At 36.7% G+C, this 19,752-nt stretch overlaps 1 protein-coding gene across 1 annotated transcript in view; it reads right to left on the reverse strand.

Annotated features, from left to right (window-relative positions):
* The window catches only part of LOC136034337 (26S proteasome non-ATPase regulatory subunit 6-like), a 99,851-nt gene that overhangs the window by 47,951 nt on the left and 32,148 nt on the right, over positions 1–19,752 (reverse strand). The gene's annotated exons all lie outside the window — the stretch shown is intronic.

Genomic DNA, 19,752 nt, shown 5'->3' on the forward strand with positions numbered 1-19,752 from the left:
TCTGAAAAAGAATAGGTGTTGGAGTGGATGCTCAAAAGCTTCCTCACCAACTTATATATTTATGCAGACAAGTGTAACTCATAAAGCAAATGAAAGATGCTTATTCCTTCTCATGTTTTGACATCCCCTAAACTTATGGGTCTTAATTTGTACCCTATATAGGAATCAGCTAAACCTAAAAAGAAAAGCAAATAGCCTACTAGAAATATAACTTAAGAATCTGGGCCAATGTGTCCATCTTCTAAGAAACTAATCTAGGTGGATGCTCAGTGAATGGAGGTATATGAGCAGCTATGGGAGGATATTTATCAGGAATGAACTTACCTTTTCTAGGAACTTGAATTTCTAACCATATGTTAGTTGACTAAATTGGTGAAAGAAAAGCTCAAAAGGTGAACAAAAATGTGACTTCAGTGACAAATTCAATGAAAAAGTGACTGTAGATGATCCCTGCTATTACCAGGCCCATAGAATAGCTGAGACACTGAACAATCAGTTCCAAAAAGTCTTCACTACCCCAGATAGAGATCCACTTCCCAATCAACCTAAGTACCTGTACCTAACTAAACTACAGTTGATAAACCAATGTTACTAATTACTGGCAGTAAATATGACACTGAGGCTAGACTGAAAAATCTAAACCAGAACAAATCTTTAAGGCCTAACAGAATTCACCCTTGGACACAAAAGGCTTGTCTCATCTTTGTTACTACCTATTGGAATCTTAACAAAACAACATTATACCCTAATCTTCATCTTCTTTGTCTCTGGTTTTAGTTTCAAAATGTAATTCCTGTTATTTGAGCAGAATTTTTTCTTATGTTAATGTTTTGACATATGTATGTATAAATTTAGGGATTGCATTTGTGGATCTTGGAAACCTCATAAATTGGGATTGAGCAAAGTTGTGAAGCTGAAAATCTTCTTGTGCTTCATTTAAGCAGATCTGTTTTGCAAGGGTTTGCTTTCATAACAGATATTTAAATGTAATCAAAGGTCAGTGCCCTCAAACGGGGAGAAGGAGTGGAGATAGGTACTTCAAAATACTATCTTAGGACATACTTTAGTCTGTAGACCCATCACTGAAAGTTTCATTTCCTTAACCTAAACCCTTTCCAAGATTCAAAATCTTGTTTAGAATTCACTGTATTATCTGGTTTATTGGTGAAGACTAACAAAATGTTCATTTAGAATTTTGCAGTACAGTTGCTAGGCAAGAGTCCTTATTTTTGGGCTTTGACATAGCCTATTTTTCACAATGACCTGTTTTATACTTTTTATGGCACTTGGTATTAACCAAGTGACATATAGCAATCACAAATTCTGTCAGTCTGTCTGTCTGTCCTGGTTTTGGTACTTCGGGCACTTCAAGGCAAGCTAGGATGATGAATCTCACTCATTTTAAATCCCAAACAGATCCAATGACATCCAAGGGAGTTGGAGGGGGAAGCCAGAATTCTTGGAAAAACATGAAATCAAGGTATCTTAAGAATGGGTGATCAGATCTCAATGAAACTTGATATATAGAAGAATCTTACATCTCAGATGCTCCATTTTCAATTCGAATCAGATCCGGGGAGATACAGAATCAGATCATGGGGAGCTGGGGGGTTGTTAATTTGAAAAGGTTAGAAAAATTGAGGTATTTTTAACTTAAAAACAGGTGACCAGATCTTAATGAAATTTGGTATTTAGAAGGAACTTGTAGCTCAGAGCTCTTATTTCAAATCCTGACCAGATCTGTTGATATTGGGGGGGAGCTGAAGGGGGAAACCAGAAATCTTGAGAAATGCTTATAATTGTTGTAGATATGTGACTGGTGTAACCAGACTGGATCTGCTCTCTTTGGGGGAGTTAGGTGGTGGGGTTCAGTGCTTTGGCGAGTTTGAGCTTCTGGACATGCTGGGATGATGAAAATTGGTAGGCGTGTTAGGGAGCTGTACAAATTGACATGATAAAGTCGTTTTCCCCGATTTGAACATCCGGGGACTGAAGGGAGAGGAAAAATTTGAAAATTTTGGTATTTTTAGCTTGCAAGTGGGTGATTGGATCTTAATGAATTTTGATATCTAAAAGGACCTTGAGACTCAGAGCTCTTATTTTAAATCCCGACTGGCATTAAGCCTCTGATTTTTCTTCCAGAGCAATCTATTGATTCTTGGAATTTTGCTGGAGCTCATACCATATGAGCTCTTGGCTCTTCTGACCTTTCACAAGTGCCATATGAGCTGCAAGTTCTTGTTTTGAACACTGTTTGTTTGAGTTTCTTTGTTGTCTTATTCTAGCCATCATATTTGGTAAGGTTTAGGGTATGGGGATAAGTTTTTTCATTGTATTCTATTGACAAATGTAACATAATGGAGAAACTAACAAAATATTAAGCCAAATCTAAAGCTTCTTAGGATGACCTCATGTTTGTCTTTTGCTGGGTAACTGGGTAGAGAGCTTATTTTTGGGTTGGTTGACACATTTATATATGCGTAGCCTGTCACTCTGCTTGCATTGGAAGGTCAAACATGAGAGCTTTACGTTAGATAGCCTTTCATTATATGGTTTCTTACCAAATCCTGAGATGTACCTGGTGGCCCTTCTTTGTACGCCTTCAATCAACTGTAATTCACATTTGTAAAAAGGACCAGCAAGGCAAGTTCCATGTGATTGGCTAGTAAGTATTCTTTTAAGAAGTCCAAGGCTAGAATTTGTTTTGGAAACAGTTTGTGCAGTGTTCATGGAACTTCAGAAGATTATTTATAGTGACTCCCAGGTCTTTGTCAGTGGTACAAGTTTAGAGAGGAATGGGGGATGATGTCTGGTTATCATTCATACTGTATTGTTGTAGTGGATCATTGTGACCAAAATGAATGGTGATGGATTTTGATATGTTGAAAGAGAGAAGCCACCCATCTGCCCATGCCTGAATGTGGTCAAGGTTAGATTGTATTGATGATTTATCAGGTACATTAAATAGTTTTGAGTCACCAGCATAAAGGGTTAAGTGGTTGCTGACTTTGGTTATCTTATCATTTATATAAAAAGAAACAATTTGGGTCCCTAAACTGTTCCCTGGGGAGCACCGCGTAGAACATTACAGGGCTGGGAGTTGGTAAATTTGCTGTATGTTGTGAACAGCCATATAGCCTGAGATCTACCAACCAGGAAGTCCATTAGCCAGTCTACTAATTCATGGTGGATCCCTACTGCTACTAACTTAAAACGAAGCTGATTATGTGGGATATTGTTGAATGCTTTGGCTAGGTCTAAAAGAAATAAATCAACCAGAAGGTATTTGTCCAGTAACTGGGTAACCTGTAAGTAAGTGTCTAGAATGTTAGTTTCTACAGGGAGAAAGCTGTTCTGCCTGTTGGAGATAATTTCATTAGTAACAAGGTGTTGAAAAAGTGCATCATTAACAACCCTCTCAAGGACTTTGCAACAGCAGATGTTAGGCTGATAGGTCTACAATTTTCAGCTTTGGATCTATCCCTCTTTTAAAGATAGGTGTGATATAAGCTAGTTTCCATTGGGAGGTGACATACATATGATCAAGGTTATGCTGAAAAGGTATAGATAGTGCAGGGACAATTTCACAAGCAGCTTCTTTTAGCAGACAAGGATGAATGTTATCAGGACCAGCACTTTTGTTGATATCCAGGCTTTTGAGCTGTTTTTCAACCATCAAAGCAGTAACTTTAATGCAACTCATTTTCTTCTGGATGTTGTACTTTTTAAGTTGGGAATGGAAGCATTATCAGGTTCATTTCTGAAGACTGATGCAAATTGCTCATTCAGAAGATCAGCAATATTATAGGTGCCAATGACTTCGTTTCCATCACTTTTTGTTTAGCATTTTATGGATCTACTGCCGAAATTTATTTGATAATTTATCTGGTTGTGTTATGTGCTTGTGCTACATTTCGAGAATTCAATGATACATGATAAGAATTTTTTAGGGCTCAACTTACTTTGGTAGGCGAGGCTTGTCTCAAAGTTATAGTACAGTTGTTTGGTGGTATTCCTTCATTCATTATGTGCTTTGACATATTTTCCGTAATGGCCTCGCTTTTCCAATGGCGTTTCTTTAAGTTTCTTTGTTGTCTTATGCTAGCCGTCATGTATAGTAAGCTCTTAGGTACAGGGGTAATACTTTCTGTGTTCTCTTGCCTAGTTTCTATGAGTAGAGCCCAGAATTTCTCCCACTGCCTGTTGATCCCACCCCAGTGGGTCGACTCCCAGTTAATATGCCTTAATGTGACCCTAATCGCCTTGTAGTCTGTAAATATCATTTTTTTTTTCATGTCCAATAATTCAATGGCGAGGTGGTCATTTTTGCTAATAGGTGGGAGATAACTTATCCTTCGGATCAGTTCACTCTTGCATACAAAGACTAGGTCAAGTAATGTTGGTTGCTGGTAGGGGCAAACACGTATAGGTTGCTTGATTGCTTTGAAAGTAGCAAGATCATGAATACAATCCATAAAGGGACTGATGGCGGATTAACTACAAGTAACTGGGTTATACGGAAATCCTCCCACAAGAGATTATGAAAATTGAAGTCACCTCCTATAAAAAATCATCTTTGGAATATCCTGTGGCTTTGTGGAACATATTTAATAGCGTATACTCGGTATCAATCAAGGTCAATACTACAGGCAGCACAGCTATATGAATGGGCTTGCATGGACTCGTTTGCCTTTAGGTGGCAATATGGCTTGATTTGTTTAATATATATTTAAATTATTCTATTAAATAAAAGAAAAATTCCACAGAATAATGTGTCTCGTATAAAATTTCTCCATGATTGACCCTGTCTGGGATTTAAATGCTTTGTTCCAATTCTAAGATTCATGTTCAAAAATGAGCAGTATTTTTCAAGATTAGGCTGAACATTAATATTTATATGTGATTAGGCTTTACTTTTAATATGTAAAACAGTTAGTATAGTATAGAACTAAAACATTGTAGCTAATCATGCATGTATTTGGAGAATTTGGACAAATGTGGAATTTTGATCTGATTTCTAGGTAATACGATAAAATATTATTCATAGTTTAGCTATTTAAGTTGTGATTGCTTCACTTTACACCCCCTCCTTGTGATGGATAAATATACATCCAACTTTTTATATTCCCATTTCATTTTACGAAGTTCTTTCCTTTTATGCTTGATCAGTATTTTGCTAATAGCCTATATATAATAATCATGTATGTAATGGGAATGCGTAAAGTGAGGTGGATGTCGTTAATGTTTTCCTAAAACATAGTTTTAATACTGGAAAACAAACCCCCAAAAGATATAAAATTACGTTAGAAGTTGTTTAAATCGTTCCCTGTACTCGTCCTCTTAATGAGACTCCTAAATAACCTTTAACTTATTTCTCTTATATTTTTGGTTTCTATTAAACAATTGTATAAGTTTCTTTGTCTAGGGATTAAACACGAGGAATCATGTTTAGGTCGATTGCTTGTTATGGTTCTTATGATTGGAGTTGGAGGGGAAATGGGAAATCTTGGAAAAAGCTTAGAGTGGAGAGATCAGGATGAAACATGGTGGGAAGAATTAGCACAAGTCCTAGAAACGTAATTTTGACATAACCGGAATGGATCCAATCTTCGGGGGAGTTGAGGGGGAGGATGTTATTTCGGAAATTATTAGAATAACTGAGGTATTTTTAACCTACGAACGGGTAATAAGATTTTAATGAAATTTGATATTTAGAAGGACCACGTGTCTTAGAGCTCTTATTTCAAGTTCCGACCAGATCCGGTGACACCAGGGGGAGTTGGAGGGTGAAGCCGGAAATTTTAGAAAACGATCAGGATGAAACCTGGTGGGAAGAATAAGTACATATCCTAGATATGTTATTGACATAACCAGACCTAATCCGCTCTCTTTGGGGAGGTTAGGGGGATGGTTATTTCGGAAAATTTAGCAAAAATGAGGTATTTGAGTGAAAATTTGTAGGCTTGTCAGGGACCTGCGCAAATTGACTTGATTACAGTCGTTACCCCGGTCCGATCATCTGGGGGGGCTTGAGGGAGGGGAATTCGTGAAAATTGAAGTGTATTTGTCTTATGAATAGGTGATCAGATCTTAATGAAACTTGATATATAGAAAAATACCATGTCTCAGATGCTCCAATTTCAATTCGGGACATGGGAGTGGAGGGGGAGGAACAAAAATCTTGGAAAACTCCTAGAGTGGAGAGATTGAGATGATGTTGGATGGGAAGAATCAGACAAGTTCTTGATGCGTGATTGACATAACCAGACTAGATTCGCTCTCTTTGGGGGAGTTGAGGGGATTTCTAGTGCTTTGGCGAGTTCGAGAATAAGTTCAAGTTATAGATACGTGATTGACATGAGCGGACCAGATCCGAACTCTTTGGGGGAATTATAAAAAAAACTAGTTTTATTAACTGAATGTAAGGAGCAACATTAAAACTTAAAACGAACAGAAATTACTCCTTATATGAAAGGGGCTGTTCCCTCCTCAACGCCCCACTCTTTATGCTAAAGTTTGACTCTTTCTCTCTGTTCTACTTTTTAAAAAATTAAAAAACTTTAGCCTAAACAGCGGGGCGTTGAGGAGCGAACAGCCGCTTTCATATACGGAGTAAGTTCTGTTAGTTTAAAGTTTTAATGTCGCTTCTTACTTCTAGGTAAAACAATTTGTTTTATTTAATTTCTGGACGTTTTTGAATTGATGCATGTTTTGATTTTGGCTCTCTGTAGATGAATAATTAAAACGAAATTTACCTATTTATTTTTTGGCTAAATGGTTTTCTCATAGTTTTGATCGAGTGATTTTAAAAAGGAGCGGGGAGGAGCTCTAGCTGCCCTACGATTTTTTGGTTACTTAAAAAGACAACTAGAACTTTCAATTTTTTATGAATGATTTTATTAGTAAAAGATATACATAACTTACGAATTAGTTTACATAACGAACTTCTATATGCTTATGTTTTTATTACGTATATGAGGGGGTTCGCCCCCTCGTCAGTACCTCTCTCTTTACACTAAAGCTTAAATTGTGTCCCAATTTCTTAAGAACGACCCCTGAATCACAAAGGTCGTAGAATAAATAGTTGACATTAATACAAAAATACTTAAGCGTAAAGAGCGAGGTAATAGGACGAGGGTGAACCCCTCATATGCGCAATAATTTCTGTTTGTTTTAGTTCTAATGCTTCTCCTTACTTTCGGCTGAAAAAAACTTTTTCATATTTATTTTTTCATTTTTTTAAAATAATGCTAGAAAATCCTGCCCCCACCTTCATGGGGATTTTGTTCCCCCATGACTTCCCTCCATGGAAAGATCTCCCCACATAACCCCTCCCCACCAACCAAAAAATCCCCTGAAACGTTCGTAAATATCCCAATAACCATTACTATATGTAAGCACTGGTCAAAGTTTGTAAATTGTAGCCCCTCCCACGGGGACTGTGGGGAGCAAGTCGTCCCCAAAGACATAGTTATAAGGTATTCGACTATGCTGAATAAGATGGCTATCTCAAAATTTTGATCCGGTGATTATGGAAAAAAAAGCGTGGGAGGGAGCCTAGGTGCCCTCCTGTTTTTTAGTCACTTAAAAAGGGCACTAGAACTTTTCATTTCTGTTATAATGAGCCCTCTTGCAAAATTCTAGGACCACTGGGTCGATACGATCACCCCTGGGAGAAAAAAACAACAAACAAACAAATAAACACGCATCCGTGATCTGTCTTCTGTAAAAAAATTACTAAATTCCACATTTTTGTAGATAGGAGCTTGAAACTTCTACAATAGGGTTCTCTGATGCGGTGAATCTGGTGGTGTGATTTTCGTTAAGATTGACGAAAATCACATTGGGGGAGTTGGGGGACAGAAATCTCAGAAAACGCTTAGAGTGGAGGGATCCGGACGAAACTTGGTGGGAAGAATAAACAGAAGTCCTATACATGATTGACATAACCGGACCGGATCCTCTCTCTTTGGTGGGGGGGGGGGAGGATTTCCAGTGCTTTGGTGAGTTCGATGCTTCTGGACGTGCTAGGGTGATCAAAATTGGTAGGCATGTCAGGGACTTGCTAAATTAACTTGACAACTGTCGTTATCCCGACTCAAACATCTGGGGGGCTTGAGGGAAGGGAATTTATGAAAATTGAGGTATATTTAGCTTACCAATGGGTGATCAAATCTTAATGAATCTTGATATATGGAAAGTTCCCCTGTCGCGGATTTTTATTTATTTTTTTTTTTTTTATTTATTTTTTTTTTTTTATAGCACTGAGAAAGACTTTGCAGAGGTCCTTTTATGAATATTTGTTTGTATTTTGGCTGAAAAAATTCGTTTTTTTCACTTATTTGATTTTTTTTTTATTATCTCTTTTGATTTCATACGTCATGTAAAGCCAGTATGGTATGAAATCATATTTAATTTGCATCTTACAGAATCCAAGTTGATGTCTCTGTAATTTTCTCACTCACTATCACATTTCTCATACAGGAGTTGCATTAAAATTTTTCATGAAACAACTTCCTCTTTTTCAAGTTTTGGTATGAGATCATATTTAATTTGCTTCTTACAAAATCCAAGTTGATGTCTCTGTAATTTTCTCACTCACTGTCACATTTCTCATACAGGAGTTGCATTAAAATTTTTCATGAAACAACTTCCTCTTTTTCAAGTTTTGGTATGAGATCATATTTAATTTGCTTCTTACAAAATCCAAGTTGATGTCTCTGTAATTTTCTCACTCACTACATTTCTCATACAGGAGTTGCATTAAAATTTTTCATGAAACAACTAGGTGCTTCCTCTTTTTCAAAAACCATTTTCATAATCTTTAGTAATTTATCCCCAACTTCGCAATCACCATTTTTCTAAAACTCATTTGCCACGCTATCATGACCTAAGGCCTTGTTTACATCAATTCTTTTGGTAACTTCTTGCTCTAACTCATCCTCACAAAATAGATGTTCCTTCAATCCAAAATCATGGAAGATGTTTCATTCTTTTCTGCATCATTTTCTGTTGCTGCATCGCGAATTAACATATTCACCAAATGTTTTTTCCTCTATATACAGCACTATCCTGATCTCTGATAGAGGCTCTGTTCCTGTTTTAACTGGGATTGCCCAGACTGACAAGTTCTACTTGACTTTTTAGAATGTCAAAATTGTATCTGGCTGCACTGTCTGACTGGCTGCTACACCTTCTGGCTGCATAGTATTACCAACGATCTTCATTTCACATCTTATTAATTCAGACTATAGTGCCTTCTCTACTTCTGTTGCTTTCCTATTACTCCCGTAAAACTTGGCGCTCAGAATATACTAACCACTACTCTATCCTACCAAAGTTACATTATCAGATTCTAAGCTCTCCAATTTCTTATCCAAATGCTCTTAGAAAGTTCCTCTCAAATTCTTATCCTAGTGTGTATCAACGCCATGCTTAACTGAAAGGTAAATAACCTAATCAATAAGGTTGCAGCAGTCTATTATTATTGCTGTTTTTCTTCCCAACGCCAAACTTTGGAAGCTAGAATACCGTCAATTACTACTCATACTAAGCTTGGCATTATAAGTTTCTAGTAAAAATACCAAATTTCTACTTTGGATCTTGTCTAATGTTTCTCTTAACTACCAGTAAAATTCATCTGAGTCATTAATGAATCCGTCAGTCGGTTCTTCTTGGATGTACCACTGTTACTGATACCTTGCAATCTTCGGTCACAAAGTGAGCAGTTTGAATCCTTTTAGCACTAGCTTCCGAATCAAAGTAAGATTTGTAAGCTCCCCATGATCTCTACTCCTTGCCTATATACTCGGTCTTTCCTACCTGAATGAATATATTCTCCATCATCTAATTTCGTGTTTCTTAACCCTGACAGATTAGTTTCTGACACTCGTAACAGGTCTAGCTCAGAAATCCTATTCCACCATTCAAAATAGCTATCCAATAGTTGTCTGTCAATGTTGTAATGTTCCCTGTCATAATTTTTATTTTGTTGAATCTTATAAATTGATATGGCCCAATAAAGCAATGGGTCCCCATAGGGCCGGCCAGGGACCGATTCGTTCTTCTTAAGTCTACACAAAGGACTTAAGCCGGCTTAGAACCGGACACCAGGAAGTCACAGAGACGTCTTGCTGAATGGTGAATTTGTCCAAGTCTGGGTCTACTTGTAAATGTATTTCTTCACCTGGCGATGCTCTCTTGTCAGCAAGATTGAACATCCTGAAGCAGCAATATCAAGCCTATTACCTTCGACTCATTACATATTATTCCTGCAAATATTTTATTGTGCCATAATTGGAAGGCAATACATCATAAATACAGTTGCCAGGAAGAGGTTGTTTAGCCCTTCCCCTAAAAAAAAAACTACGAAAAAAAAATAAACGCAGAAGAATTATTCATTAATCAGAATTGAGTGCAATTCCGTTTCGTTTATTGGGATATATTTCCCTCAAGAGACGTCACCCCTCAAGGCCACCTAGGTGCAATGTTTCCGTCGTGGTTCTGGTTAAAGAGGATCGTGAAAGATTCAACCCGGCGCTACTATGAGGCCGCGCAAGCAAGGTTCCCTCCTTTGGGTAGGGACAGAGAAAGAAGCTTATGGCAAAGTGGAGACCCCAGACCATCTCACAACACCGACACAGCTCTAGTCTTTTATACCCAGTGTATGCTCGTCAAGGCATTTCCTAGGGTATGTAATGTTAAGTAAAATGGTCATTGAAATACTTCCCCAGAAGAAAGCTGTAAAATAATAAGCGAGAGACATTATGGAGTTGGTATAATGCACATACTATGTTGGTTTAAAGACTTTAACTCCCCGAGTTAGTTTTCACAAATCCCCCATTGAAGTTCCATGAATGCTTCTGATCTATATCTTCTTCTTTTCTGTTCGATTTTTACTCCTGTTAGAAACGTATTTGGGAGGGGGTGGAGGGGTTGTTAATTTTTCTGTTTCGCCAAATAATTTGACTTTCTCTCGATGTTTAAAGATTTTCTCTTTAAGATGAATTATATTATACATGTTGGAGCTCTGCTTGCTATTCCTATTTATTGTAAATATGAAAGGTTGAATCGATTGTAAATTTCGCAGTTTCTAAGCATGGCTGGGAGCTTGGTAATCACCACCGTGGCTTCGATTTAGTCTACTTTTCTTCATTTTCATTGCATCTATACAAATCTGCCGGGCAAAGCAAGAAAAATTCAACTATAAGTATTAGCAGTTACTCAGGACCTCCTTCCCAAAACCCAGAATCAGCTTATGAGGAGTACTGAGAATGTTGGGTTGTTCCTTGTCTAGTTCTGGAATGATTTATTTTTGCGTTGCATGCCTCCAATTCCTTATCCTTAGTAAAGGATCTATAAAAAATTATTCTTATAATAACAATAAAAAAATTTAATCACTACCACATTGCTCATCAACATATCTTCACAATTGTCATCTTGTTTGAAGTATATGGCAAGCATCAAGTCAAAATCAGAATACTGAAGCTTAATTTATCACTTACACATGCATTTTTAAACTATTTTCCTTATGCTTTTTATTCTTCAGTGGAAAATGCTTTGTCATTGCCACATTATTCACCAGTTGATTAATTTTTTCAGAACTCTGATCCTATTTTGAATTAAATTTAAAAACAATTTTTTTTTCAGCTATAAGTAAGCAGCAACATTAAAACTTAACACGAACAGAAATTATTACGTATATGAAGGGGGTTACCCCCTTCTCAACTTCTTGCTCATTATGCTATTTTTTTGTAGTTTAAAAAAGACTTCTTATTTATCTAATTTAAAGACGCTTCTGTTTCAGGAATTGCTCTTAAAGATTTGGGACATAGTTTTAACTTTTGCGTAAAGATCGATGTGTTGAGGAGGGGATGACCCGCTTCATTTAAGTAGTAGGTTCTGTTTGTTTTATGTTTTGATGTTGCCCTTACTTTCAGTTGGAAAAGCTTGTTTTCTAATTATTAACTTCTGATCATTTTCTAAATAATGCCAGAAAATCCGGCTGTGCCTCCAAGGAAAAATACACCTCCCCACGGAATTACCCTCTAGACTCAATCCTTGTGGAAATTGACCCTGGACAATTACTCTTAAAATCTCGACGCGTAAAATTGAGACGGGAAAGAGAAAGCAAGGTTAAAAGCAATTTTGTGTAGGAATTGTGGCAAATTCCCCTTACGTAAAATTTACCCTCTGGAATCCGCCCTCCCTATTGACAATTCCTTTGTGGAAACAGAGGAATTTTCGCATCGGAATTGTGCTTTGGCAGAGATCTGTCAGCCGTTGCTGAAGTCCTCTAAAAATATTGCGCCCCTTCCATTACAGCAGTGAGTCAAGCCCACTCTGTATTGGTTTGGCCACTGTTAACCATATCCTTTAAGCCTCTCAGCTTTTGCCATAGGGTTACTGTAGTTTAAATTGTGAATTGGATTTTCAATCATTTTCGATTGGTCATACAAAACTATAATCAAAATTAATAAATTCAATTTTAGGCAACTTTAATCTTTGGGTGCCCTTATCTCGAAATATTTGTATAGATTATAGATATTGAGGTATTTATTTTTAGATTTAGTCTGCTCTATCCTCGTTGCTGAGGTTTTGTGTCAGTTGCTTTGATGTTCCAAAACTTTTCTTTTACCTTTAGGCACCTTTTCGGGAGGGAGTAAAGAGGGGGGCTTTTAATTGATTTGTATGGAGAAGCAGCGTGCTTAGCTGTGTTGACCTTAAGTGCCATGGTGCCGCAGCAAGTTGTTGGTTGTGGCAAATGGCGAATATATCACATCAGATCTTTTTAGGCCTTATTTTGTTCCCATTTCATAGAGATATTTCAGTAATTAGTTATGTGATAGCACTATAAACACTGTTTAGAATACAAAATTAGTACATAAATTGCACAAAGATTATGTTGATGGCTCTCTAAAAAAAAAAAAAAGTATGAAAATTTATAGCTCATAAAAATTGCCTGGAAAAAAGTGTAAAAAAACTACAAAGATGTTTAAATCAAATAATATATAGCCTAAAAGAGAGCGAATAGAAATGCTTCCTTAGATTCTCAATTCGTCTCTGAAACAACTGACAAGATATTCATTTCGAAAATTTTTATCACAAGTCCCAAAGGGCTGAATTTGAGTTTTGAGGCCATAAAAAGCAAAACAAGCAAATAAATCATAAAAAAGCTAGAAAAAAAAAACAAAACTGGTAAACAAAACCAAATCAGCAATTTTAGAATTAAAAATCATGCCTTGTCAAATTGAATAAAATACAAAGAGTCATATTAAGTTCAAATGATAAAAAATTAGTAAAACTAAAAGCATTACAGGTACTTGTATGATCTACGCTCTACCGCTCTAGTTGTTCATTCATTTACGCATTGCAGAACCGGTTTTTTGTTAGTCTTTTTCAGCTTAGCGTGAGACAAGACAAACAGAAGAGACAGAATAGATGCAAATATAAATAATTTGGGCTATATATTTGCACATTAGGGGAGGGGGAAAAAGTATTAAACAGTGTGAAGTTAGAAAAGAGTTCTTACTACATAATATGCAGAATGATTGTATCTAACATAGTAGGTATGCAGACCCTCTATAATTTATCCTCCCCTCCCTCTAATTTACAAATATTTAACCCGATTTTGTTTCTAAAGTAATACATTTTATCATACGCGGGTATGTTTCATTAGAATTGAGCGTCAGAAAAACATATTAGAAGAACATTAAGTAGGGCGTAGATCATACAATACCAAATTTGGTATTATGTGAATTTTAAAAAGACATTTAAAGGGACATATAAAAAAGGGGGGACGAAGCCAGCCAAGGAAATACAAACTTCGGTAACATCAGTACCAAACAATAATTTTTTTTTTTTTAATGAAGGGGACAAAGATCCTTTCGTGCCCGGAGGTAAAGCAACGAATGGGGGACAAGATTGGAACGGAATAGAACAATTTACTAAATATTCTCAATTTACTAGAAAATTGTTAAAAAATTATTATATACTATAATAATTATGATTACAATATATAATAATATATTATAATAATTATGAAATTGGTGCAATGACTTGAGAATCAAATCGTTTTAGTTTGTATTATGATAGAAAATCTTCCCATTGTCGTGATGAAATCCTCGTTGTTGATAAACCAAAAAATGGTAATATAGTATGGTATCTTACAATTTAGGGTCTAAATTAAAGTATAGTATGGTACAGTAAGTATAGTATGTAATTAAAGTAAATGGTAGGTATAGTATGGTATCGGGAAATTTAAAGCCCTGAGTGTTTTAATGTGTTGGAGCCCTTGTTCAGCCCTTTTTATGGCACTTGGTATTAACCAAGTGACATATAGCAGTCGCCAATTCTGTCGGTCTGTCGGTCTGTCTGTCGGTCCCGGTTTTGCTACTTTAGGCACTTCCAGGTAAGCTAGGACGATGAAATTTGGCAAGCGTATCAGGGACCGTACCAGATTAAATTAGAAATAGTTGTTTTCCCGATTTGACCATCTGGGGGGGAATGGGGGCCCGGTTAATTCGCAAAAAATAGAAAAAATGAAGTATTTTTAACTTATCAGCGGGTATTTGGATCTTAATGAAATTTGATGTTTGGAATGATATTGTGTCTTAGAGCTCTTATTTTAAATCCCGACCGGATCTGATGACATTGGGGGGAGTTGGAGGGGGGAAACCTAAAGTCCCGGTTTTGCTACTTTAGGCACTTCCAGGTAAGCTAGGACGATGAAATTTGGCAAGCGTATCAGGGACCGGACCAGATTAAATTAGAAATAGTCGTTTTCCCGATTTGACCATCTGGGGGGGGGGAGTAGGGGCCGGTTAATTCGGAAAAATAGAAAAAATTTAAGTATTTTTAACCTATGAGTGGGTGATTGGATCTTAATGAAATTTGATGTTTGGAATGATATTGTGTCTCAGAGCTCTTATTTTAAATCCCGACTGGGTCTGATGACGTTGGGGGGAGTTGGAGGGGGGAAACCTAAAATCTTGGAAAACACTTAGAGTAGAGGGATCGGGATGAAACTTGATGGGAAAAATAAGCGCAAGTCCCAGATACATGATTGACATAATCGGAACTTATTTGCTCTCTTTGGGGTAGTTGGGGGGGGGGAGTAAGTCTTAAAAATTAGAAAAATGAGGTATTTTCAACTTACGAACGGGTGATCGGATCTCAATGAAATTTGATGTTTAGAAGGATATCGTGTCTTAGAGCTCTTATTTTAAATCCCGACCGGATCTGGTGATGGGGGCGGGGAGTTGGGAGGGGGAAACCTAAAACTTGGAAAACACTTAGAGTGGAGGGATCGGGATGAAACATGGTGGGAAAAATAAACGCAAGTCCTAGATAGATGATTGACATAAACGGAACGGATCCGCTCTCTTTTGGGTAGTTGGGGGGGGGGGGTTTAATTCTGAAAAATTAGAAAAAATGAGGTATTTTTAACTTACGAACGGGTGATTGGATCTCCATGAAATTTGATTTTTAGAAGGATATCGTGGCTCAAAGCTCTTATTTTAAATCCTGACCGGATCTGGTGACATTGGGGGAAGTTTGGGGTGGGGAGACCTAAAATGATGGGAAACGCTTAGATTGGAGGGATTGGGATGAAACTTGGTTGGAAAAATAAGCAAAAGTCTTGCATACGTAATTTACATAATTGGAACGGATCCGCTCAATTGCGGGGGGGGGGGGGTAATTCTGAAAAATAAGAAAAATAACGTATTTTTAACTTACGAAGGAGTGATCGGATCTTCATGAAACTTCATATTTAGAAGGACCTCGTAACTCCAATATCTTATTTCAAATCTCAACCGGATCAAACGTAATTGGGGGGGGGGGCAGTTGGGGGGACCGGAAATCTTAGAAAATACTTAAAGCGGTGAGATCAGGATGAAACTGGATGGGAAGAATAGAAACCTGTCTAAGATACGTGACTGACATAACTGGACCGGATCTGCTCTCTTTGGTGGAATTGGGAGGGGGGAGGTAATTTTGAAAATTGAGGTATTTGTAACTTACGAAAGGGTGACCAGATCTTAATGAGCTCTTGGCTCTTCCGACCACGTACCATATGAGCTCTCGGCTCTTCCGACCTCGTCACAAGTGCCATATGAGCTCTTAGCTCTTGTTTATTGTTTATTGTAATTTTTTTTTCTGTAGTTTTTTTTTTCAATTCAGCACACATGCTTAGGGGAATGTAATTTAAACTAATTCAATCAAATTTTCTTGGAAATTGTTAAATGATATTGGTATTTTTGACATGTTGACATTTCAGTAAGAAAAATCTGCCAACCCAAATCAGAATACTGGAAGCTATGACAGTACCAGCATAATGCTGATACGTGGGCGCTTCGAAAGGCCGAATATAAAAAAAAACGCATCAAAATTTTTTATATGCATTTTTGTTACGTTTTTACGAGTCAGGCAAATATTTTTTTATGGGGGGAAGGGATCAAACTCTCAACCCTACCCTTGGATATGCCTTGAATAATGATAACGGTTTTAATACGAATGAATTAAATCCGCTCTGAGAAAAAGAAACAAAATAATAATGAAAATTTTTTAGTTTTTCGTTTGTCGATTTTTAATATGTTTATATTTTTTACTTTTGGAGCATCCAAATAAATAAATAAAAAAAAAGATGTAATGAAGATGAATGGTAATAGAAAACTAATTAGAGGTCTGTGTTTTTAATGTCATAGTGGAACGTTATATTAAAACATCCTGTCTAAACCAGAACATTCAAGCTTGTAATTATATTTTACAAGAGCCTCTTCAACATTCTTTTATAATTAAGAAAAATTTTATTGTTTATTTAATTGAAAATTACTAACTAATTATTTTCCAATTAATATAACCTACTATTTTCTATCCACTTAACGTTTCGGTGGGATGATCCTGGCGAAGCTGGAGACAAAGGTTTTGTAATATTTTGTGCTCTGCATCCCATGCTTAATAAAGTCTAATAGGGTTAATTCTCAAAAAACTTGTTCAAAAAACTTGTTTCTTTTTATTTAATTTCTGAAAGTTTTTGAATTAATGCATGTCTGATTTTGGCTCTCCGTACATAGATTATTAAAATGAAAGTTGCATATTAATTCTTTTTTTGGATAAATGGCTTTTTCTTAGTTTTGATCAGACGATTTTGAGAAATAAGGGGTGGGGAAGGAGGCCTAGTTGCCCTCCTATTTTTCGGTTACTGAAAAAGGCAACTAGAACTTTTAATTTTTAACGAACGTTTTTATTAGTAAAAAATATATATAACTTAAGAATTAACTTACGTAACAAACTTTTATATTATTATATTTTTGATTATATATATATGAGGGGGTTTGTCCCCTCGTTAATACCTCGCTCTTCACATTAAATCTTAAGTTTTGTCCCAATTCTTTAAGAATGACCCCTGAATCAGAAAGGCCGTAGAATAAATAGTTGAAATTGCTAAAAATAATTTAGCATAAAGAGCGAAGTATTTATTTCCTCCTAAATACATCGCTCTTTATGCTAAAGTATTTTTAGAACCCCTCATATGCGTAATAATCTCTGTTCGTTTTAAGTATTAATGCTTCTCCTTGCTTTCAATTGAAAAAACTTTCATGTTTATATTTTCATTGTTTTTTTTTTAATAGTAATGCTAAAAATTCCTGCGCCCTTTTCATTAAATTTCTCTTCCCCATGAAATATTCATACAAGGAAAGATCCTCCCATATAGTCGCCTCCCCTGAACCCAGGCACGTACGCAGGATTTTTTTTTCGGGGGGGGGGGGGCAAAACCTTCGAAACAGCAGATATAAAGTAGCACCTTTTTATTTAGTAATGCGAAAAGCAAGTATATCGGAAAATACAGACTAACTTTAATCTGTAGTATTGTAGCGGATGGGGTGGGGGAGAAGACTGAAGCCTCAAAAGTACGTTTTAGGCTCGGGTTGTGTTCATAGCGATTTAGAACCAGTAATTAATCTATTATATCCCACTGAAAGGGAAATTTTAGGGTCAACAGTGCAATATGGATGCTGTGGGGGGTAGCTCTTTTATTGCAACAACGTAGATTTTAATTAAAAATGACCGTTTCAAAAATTGATCCATTAAAAGCTGTACTTCATCCTGAAAGGGGGGGGGATAAAAGCCCTAATATCAAGGATAATTCTATTTTGCTATGGAAAACAAACTCTTTACAAAAAAAAATAACAGCACAATTGATAATTGCATAAAAGAGGATAAAAAGTTAGACAGAAAATGGGTTAATAATTGGGCAGTGCCTTGAACGGATAATGGCATGCTGTAAAATCCCCCAAAAAAGGCTTCAAACATGTATCTAGATTCTTAATAAATGTCCTATTTTTACCAGAAATCCCAAGAAACTATGGACTAATTTAACATTTGACAAAGTTTCGGAGGGGGGGCGAAGCCCCCCCCCCCTCCTGTGTACGTGCCAGTCTGAACCCCACACCCAAACCAAAAAAATCCCCCTGAAAACATCGGTACACTTCCCAATAACCATTACTGTATGTAAACATTTGGGATAAAACATTGGTATTTTTTAGCTGGGTAACTGAATGTATTCCAGGCTTTTTGTCTTAGGCATTATTCCAATTTTTGTAGGATTTGATTTTGCTGATGCAGCTATTGCCTCCTCATATTCCTTTGACATAAATGGAATGATCTTGGATCTGTATATCCATTTTTTAGATGAATGTGTATTGACAACATTAAGCAATAAACTCTTAGTGGCATGCCATTAATCATCTACACTCAATGCATCAATGAAGGACCAATTGCAGTCTGCTGGTTCTATTTGGATTAGACTATAATCAGCTTACTTTAGATAATTACCTTAATTTGCACTTCAGAGCAATAAGGTCCAATGGTTCTGTGTTGCTCTGTTAGTGATGAGGACTGACATTTGTTACTGATCTGGATCTTGCCAGCAGTATTTCCAGTTCCTGCATGACCACTTGCTATCCAGTGACTTCTTGAAAGTTATAGGTGAGGTTGCTGACACTGTACACTTAGAGAGGGAATTCCAGTTGTTGACAATTCTTTTGGAGAAGAAGTTTTGACGCATTCTAGTGTTCACATGGCATTTAGGAAGTTTCTTTGAATGGCCTCTTGTGTGGGATTGGTAGGACACATTCAGGTTGAGGAGACTAGATGTGTCATTAGAGAGTTTATGGGTAAGGAGTATGTCACCTCTTCTGCGGTGGTACACCAGAGTGGGTAATTTGAGTTTTTTTAGTCTTTCATTGTAGGGGAGGTCTTTCAGCACATTTATAACCTTCATGGCACGCCTATGCGTGCCCTCAAGAAGTCTTGTGTTGCCTTTATATTGGGGAGCGGCTATGCAGTTTCCAAAGTCAAGGTTTGGTCTTATGATGACCTTATAAAGTTTAAGAAAGACTTTGGGTGATCTGCTTGTAATAGATCTCTTGAGAAGGCCAAGTCCTGCATTAGATTTAGAAACCACATTCCTAATATGGTCACTTGCAATAAATTGTGGTGAAGGTGCTACATTCAGGACTTACCCATGGTTACTAACTAGAACAAGATGAAGCAATTAAGGCATTTGGCTCTCCATGTATATAATTTGGAAATTTACTGCCTGGTACAAAGAATTTTTTTTTAGACATTCAGGGAAAGGCATAACAGAGTAACTTGGTGAGTGACTGCAATCATCTATTCATTGATCTAATGGGATATTAAAATCACCAATCAAACTCTTGTACATCTTGGTATCCACTGCTATTGAAT

The sequence above is a fragment of the Artemia franciscana genome, chromosome 13, assembly GCF_032884065.1.
Source record: "Artemia franciscana chromosome 13, ASM3288406v1, whole genome shotgun sequence".
NCBI lineage: Eukaryota > Metazoa > Arthropoda > Branchiopoda > Anostraca > Artemiidae > Artemia > Artemia franciscana.